Genomic DNA, 7,113 nt, shown 5'->3' with positions numbered 1-7,113 from the left:
AGACTTCAAAATGAAGTAACCTCTATCAAGGGACTTGCGTTTTAAGACCGTCTTGTCATATGTGAAAGCGCTATCACACCTTGTATGTGCAAGAAAAAACGCAATGGATTTGATGCGTGCGCTCGCGGGAACCATGCCCTCGTGCAGTGTCGCCGCATCGTCATGTGAAGACGCTAATGGTTTTGTATTCAGAGGATCCAAAAATTATAGGTAAATAAAATGTAGCCCAAATTTTCGTCAGTCATCGGAATCAAGTCTAAAGAGAAATGACGGTTTCTTGCGTTGCAGGGATTTTCCTCAAAATTGAGCTTCGGAACCATACTAATGAGCAACAAAGGTCTGTCATAAAATACATGGCACTATAGCTATCCAAACAACTTCCTGAAGTTAACCATTATTCGACACGGTCTGCAATGACATAAGAAACCAAAATAATATTCAATATTCAAAGCTGCCATAACAGTACCACTATGCACATCATAAACCTTGGTTACCGCTTTCCATGAACACTCTGAAATCTTTGTTTCACCCTTCAGATTGTAAATGCCCTTTGGTGGCGTTATCACCAGCACAATTAAATCTGGAAATGGTTCTCGTTTAACTGGTTATTTCAGTTCGGTTTTGCACTAGTCCTTCTTTGGTTTAGGTGCAAATGGGCTGATTTAGAGAGCAGTTGGGTTTGGTGCGGTTTCACCTCAAAAGTAGTTGGGTCCGGTCAGTTATGGGCTTTAATGGTTTTGGTTCCATACAGGCTCAACTTGTGGTTCTTAACCGGTTATTGGTACTGGTTTCCTCAAAAATAAAAAAGGTTATTGGTACTGGTTCGTAGAATCCCAAATTCCCAATCCTGCTTGGCTCTGTGACCGCCGCCGCTCGCCGTGCCCTCCCCCACCGCCGCCGCTCGCCGTGCCCTCCCCCACCGCCGCCGCTCGCCGTACCCCCACCGCAGCCGCTCGCCGTACCCTCCCCCACCTTCGCGAGAGGAACTGCCGCAGCTCGCGGCTCGCCATCGCCGACCCCTTCCCCACCCCCGCGACAGCAGTCGCCTTCGCTAGCGGCTCGAGGCTTGCGTCTCTCCATCCCCGCCGCCAACTCTAAACTCCGCAACAACAGACGCTGCCACTCGCGGTTCGCCGTCCCTGCCACCTTCCCACCCCCGCGACACCAGCCTCCACCACTCGCCCGCGACAGTAGCCGCCACTACTCATCCGGCGAGGAGAGGAGGCGACGACGAGCGAGGCCCTTCCCTAGTTTCAAGTTGAGGTAACCAAGAACCTTGATTTTTTTTTGGCATATACCTATCTGGTATCTACTTCTGATGGAAGTCTGTAATCATTCGCTGCTTATATGAGTAAAAATGCTGATTTTTGTGGAGAATGTATAACCTTGTGTTTAAAATCTTTCACATCCCTTGCAAAAATATTACAAACTAGCAGCATTTGTGCAGAATTAAGAAGTAACGCTAAGGACGAGCATGTAGCTGCTGTCCAGGCCGACATGTATAGTCTATTTTCATTTGTGTGTGTGCTGTCAATCTTTAGCATTTGTGCAGAATTAAGAATAACGAAGTTCATGACTGTTGTTCCGAGACAAAAATGCAATTACAAGTGCTGCTACCGCCTACCGAACAAAACGCACGGTGTATAATTAACAATACCTTGCATATTACTGTACATTACTATATTTAGCTTGGGGTGATCTGTTTGAAATTGCCCATGATTGTGAGGTCGAAGAGATGGGCAGTGGTGCTGTAGTGTTCGTGCTTTGTATGTGCAGCTGTTCTTGCCGGGCTGGTGATAGTAAAGATATTGTGCATCCATTGAGTCAGCTATTGGCATATACCTGTCCCTTCGGGGACATCCGATATTGGCATATACCTATCTGGTTTCTTATACCTTTTGTAACTATATTTTCATTTATCTAGGCATGTCTACCTCGGAGGGTTCAGAGAGTGCTGATTCCATGGACGAGGATACAAGTCAACTACCACGTAATAGAAGGTCCAAAGTGTGGGAGCACTTTGAACAAAATTTGGTTGATGAAGATGGTGTTCTGAAGGCTGTGTGCAAATACTGTGGAGGGAAACTTCAGACCAAGTCTGGGACTAGCAGTCTGAGATCCCATATCGCGGAATCTTGCCGATCGATTGATGATGACTGTAGAAAGAGGTTTGTGGCGACCATGAAAACCAAATCATCTGAAGCCTTGTTTGTGTTTGATCTAGAAGTTTGTCGTCAGCTCATGATAAAGTTCTGCATCCATGCTGAGATTCCGTTTCTCAAGTTCGAAGACCCATACCTTCAGCCATGGATTGACTCAATGCAACCAGCATTTCAACTCAAGGGTCGTCACACGATTCGTGATGATGCCATGAAGATGTATAAGGGAATGAAGAAAGACATCGAAGTTGAGCTGCAAAATTTGGATTCTCGCATTTGCTTAACTTCTGACATGTGGACTTCATCACAAAGCTTGGGTTACATGTCCATCACTGCCCATTACATCAATGCTGAATTCAACTACAAGAAAAAGATTATTAGTTTTAGAGAAGTGAAGTATCCTCACACAGGCTATGCAATAGAGGAAGCAATCGTGGGTTGCCTAACAGAATGGGGTATAAGGGGAAAGCTATTTACTTTGACATTGGATAATGCCAGCAATAATACTAATGCTTGTGATGAGTTAATAAAATATCACAAACATGAGTTGCTCCTTGAAGGTCAGCATTTGCACGTGAGGTGTTGTGCACACATCCTTAATATCCTAGTTCAAGATGGAATGAAAATAATCCATGGAGCTATTTACAAGATACGTGAGTTGCTGAAACATGTGGACTCTTCTGCATCAAGACTTCAAGATTTCAACACCATTGCAATTGGGATGGGTCTGACTTCAAAGAAAGGTATCTATATTGATGTACCAAACAGATGGAACTCGACATGGAAAATGCTTGTAGAAGCATTCACATACAAATCTGTCCTGACTAGTTATGCAAGTAGAAAGATGGAAGATTCTCCAAGTGAAGAAGAATGGAAGAAAGCCGAAGCTATTTGTGATTTTCTTAAAGCTTTTGAAGAGCTTACCTTGACTGTTTCAGCTCATAGGAAGCCAACGGCACATAAATTTCTGCCGGTTGTGCTCTGTATTCGCCATGCATTGAATGACCCTGGTTGGCAGACCTGCGATGTGTTGAAGGAGCTGGCGGCTGTGATGCAACCGAAGCTGGACAAATATTGGGACCCTGAGGAGAAGGAGAATGCAGAGCCTAATCGTCGCAGGAAAAAGGAAATTGAGCTTAACTTCGCACTTGTCATTGCTACGTTCTTGGATCCAAGGAGGAAAGAAGATTATTTGGATTTCTTCTATGGCAAGGTTTCTACCAATGAGGAGCAGATTTCAAAGCAAATAGACATTGCTTTAGATTGGGTGAGAAAGTATATCAAGGAATATGAGCTACTTGCAACAACAAGCACTCAATACTTGACACCTCCTAGCCAAGGCGATACAAATATTGGATCACCCATTGCCGGGAAAAGGAAGTTGGAACAAGAGTTTGCCCAACACAAGTCTCGTCGGAGGCCACGTGTACACAAGTCTGAGCTCGACACATACTTAGAAGAAGCATCTGAGGAAGACACTCCAGACTTTGATGTCTTGAGTTGGTGGAAGCGACGTGCTAAATCTTTTCCTATACTGTCATCAATGGCCCGTGATTTTCTTGCAATTCCTCTAAGCACTGTGGCATCTGAATCAGCTTTTAGTTGTGGTGGTAGGATACTTGGAGACACAAGAAGCTCGTTAACCCCTGAAATGCTACAAGCACTTGTTTGCGCAAAAGATTGGTTGTTCATTCCAAAGAATGATGAAGGTATAGTTTTAACTTGCGGTAGTATTAACTTGTGATAACATGTCTACTGTCCACTGTCAAGTAGAAATTACTATCCCTACTGCATGTGTTAGTATCAGCTTGTGATGACATGTTTATTGTCAATGTGTTTTAATTTAACTATCTGTTCTGTAGCTATTCTTGTATTTCTTTTCATTATCTCACCATTTTCTTGTTAGTAATCTGGTTGGGATCTTATGATGACATGTCCTGTATGTGGAAAGCAACTAGCCTATGCCTTTTTTCATGTATTTCGAGCATTTATTCTTAATATCTTGCAAATTTAGTTGTTTGATTATGCATGAAGCTTTACATCTTAACAATAAATTCTCAATTCTTAACCATGTTTTGTAGGAAGTGGAACTTAAATGATTCTCTGAGCTGGAATATTCAAAAGGAATGATATTCAGTGCTGAGACAGCCCTTGATTGTTGATGAGATACTCTAGTGTTGATTGATTTTCAAATGCTTGGTTCAGTGTACTTTAGTCAGTGTAATTCAGTGTTTCGACAGTCAACAAAACTGGTTGGTGGTGACCTGGGCGCGGCGTGCCATTCATTGTCTAGAAGATACTTATTTTGGATATTTTTTCTATTTTGTAACTGTCGATGAAACTGTTTGCAATTTTTAGGATGTACCTACGCTTCTTCTACTTACCTTCCTTTTCACTATGCTTTTGATTGCCTGGATGGTGCCTATCCACGTCAGCATTTTTTTCCACGTCAGCATGAGTAGCAGATACAAGCAACATGGGCAAATTGTCAGAGTTTGTAGTTCAAGTGCAGGTACGGCAAGCAGTCCAGCACGAGCACAGGCACAGGCGTGAGCAGCTAGTCCAGTTCTGCCCAAATAGGTGGGGAACCACGGGCTAAAACCATGGTTCTACATTCGGGTTGGTTCAGTTTGGGTGGAGAATAGCACGTGGTTGAGTTTGGTTTCGGTGTGAATACAGATACGGGTGGGGCAGTTCAGTTCGTTCTTCTCAAATGCATGGCGCGGGTTTGGTTCAGGTTTAGTTTAGTTACCCAACCAATCTCAGGTTTAAGCACAATACAAATGCAATCACCTCTTCAGTGAGAAGTGAGAAAATCATAATCGAACACATAATTGATTAATATAAGTATGGCATTGATTAACTCCATCTCCAGAGAGACTAACGTTGTGTTAGCCATTTAATCCGAATAGTTGTCAGCTGGAGTAAAACTTAGTGAGCATAGCAATTCTTCGTACTACAGGGGCAATTAATGTAAAACCTTTAAAGGAGCTCCAAGAGTAGGAATACAAAGCAGGATTGATACGAACTCAAATTAGCTTCCCAGGTGATCACCGCATGCCATAATTTATCTGTTTTTAATAAAAAAATACATTCAGTAAGCTAACACACAATTGGTTCTTTCATCATGCGTGCAGAAATTCAGAAAACACACCTTCAATTCCGGTGTTGTGTTCCGTGTGCAGGGATCCGGCGCTGCTGCGTGCTAGGATCGAGACCCTGTTGTCGAGCTTGGCACGGGCGGGTGCAGGTTACATGACGGCGGCGGCGCAGCGGAGGTGGGCTCGCGTTCTGGACGGGTAAAGCACAGGCGGCGTAGTCCACGACGGCGGGCTGCGGGGAGGTGACGTAGGGGCGATGGAGCGGTGAAGAACACATTGCAGTGGCAGCAGAGTGGGGCGGGCTGAGGCGCCGGCGCACCGGTCCGGGGAGGCGGCGGCGCAGGCAGCGCAGCACAGGCGTGGAGGTGGAGGCGCAGGGAAGGGCACCGCGGGCTTGGGGACGTCAGGACGGCTCAAGACGGTGCAGGCAGGCGGCGTTCCCTGAGAAGTGAGACGAAACGGGCATCGGCGTGATTTCAGTAACTGTACCGTGGATCGTGGGCAGGTGTGTTTGCTGCTCAACACCGGAGTAATCTTGACCGCTAAATCGACGTGGTCGAACGGCTGAAATCTGTTGGATCTCCGGGTCTGGCTCTTTTTATATTATATAAAATATAAATATAAATATAAATTATATTATTAGTGGAGATTATTTTTTATTTTCTAACCATGAGGGTGTGTAGCACCCAAGAGCTCCTATGCATTTCCCATTGAACCACTAACTACTAATCGATATTGAGACAATTGCAATTTGCCAATGCATCGCCACCTAGCGGATCAAACGACTAGATCGATCAATCAGCTAGCTTCCTATTATCCTACGTATGCAAAGCCAGAATCAATCAAGCACATTTCTAGTCTAGCTGGCTTGGAAAATTTGATCTTACCCTACCTCTATTGTTCTGCCTATCTGTGCAACCGCTCATAATGCAACTGAAGCTAGAGGGTGGAACTTACTTATACCGCTAATTCCAGCTTCCGTATATATTAGCTTCCAAGTTGTTTAAAGTTATGTTCCAAACAAAATCTTGATAATATTAACGACCATAATATAATCCATCTTCGATTGCAAACTGTTTGTTTATTTTATTTTTGTCTAAGAACACACATCTATGAGTTATGTGCCATAATAAAATACACAATTAGTGAACCTAAACTAGACCAAATCGATATGCACAAGGAAAAAAGGAGAGAGGGGGATCTGAGGTGGCCGTAGAACCCATTTGGGGTTTCGACCCCCTCATCGGCAACGTCGCCGGTCTACTCCGTCTCCGGTGACATTATGGCCTTGGAGGTGTGGCGGACCATGGCCCCTCGCCGGTGGGGTGGGGGGGGGGAGGGTTCGTTCTTTGTTTATGTTCTTTTTTGTGTCCTTTTCGGAATGGTGAGGCAGTGGCTACAATGTCCTCCTTGCGATATCCTTGGCCCGGTGGTGCATCTAGCATCAGCGGAGGGCGCTTGTAGTCATGTGTCCCACTTATGACCTTGGATTCGATCGGTTTCTGTATTCATTTGTGTGGTTTCAGGTCAGTCTCCTCCGATCTACGAATGTCATCACTAGCGATGATTGTTGTTCTAGTGCGTTGGACATTTGGGGTCTTAGCACGATAAATTCTCGTCTATCTACTACAACAAGCTCTAGTATAACAAGATTTTTCCATCTTCGATGATGTAGGGGTGAACACGACGGCACTCCTTCGGTTCGCGCTAGTGTTTCTAATCGTCGCTAAGTGGTTCAAAGACCAATTTGTATCTTCTATTACTTTTGAGACTCATTGTATTGTTGTTGGTGATTACTAATAATTCAGTGGAATTTCATAAAAAATACACAATTTAATTTATTTATTTTGAAA

The sequence above is a fragment of the Lolium rigidum genome, chromosome 2 (assembly GCF_022539505.1).
Source record: "Lolium rigidum isolate FL_2022 chromosome 2, APGP_CSIRO_Lrig_0.1, whole genome shotgun sequence".
Taxonomy (NCBI): domain Eukaryota; kingdom Viridiplantae; phylum Streptophyta; class Magnoliopsida; order Poales; family Poaceae; genus Lolium; species Lolium rigidum.
Note: the sequence above shows the minus strand (reverse complement) of the source record.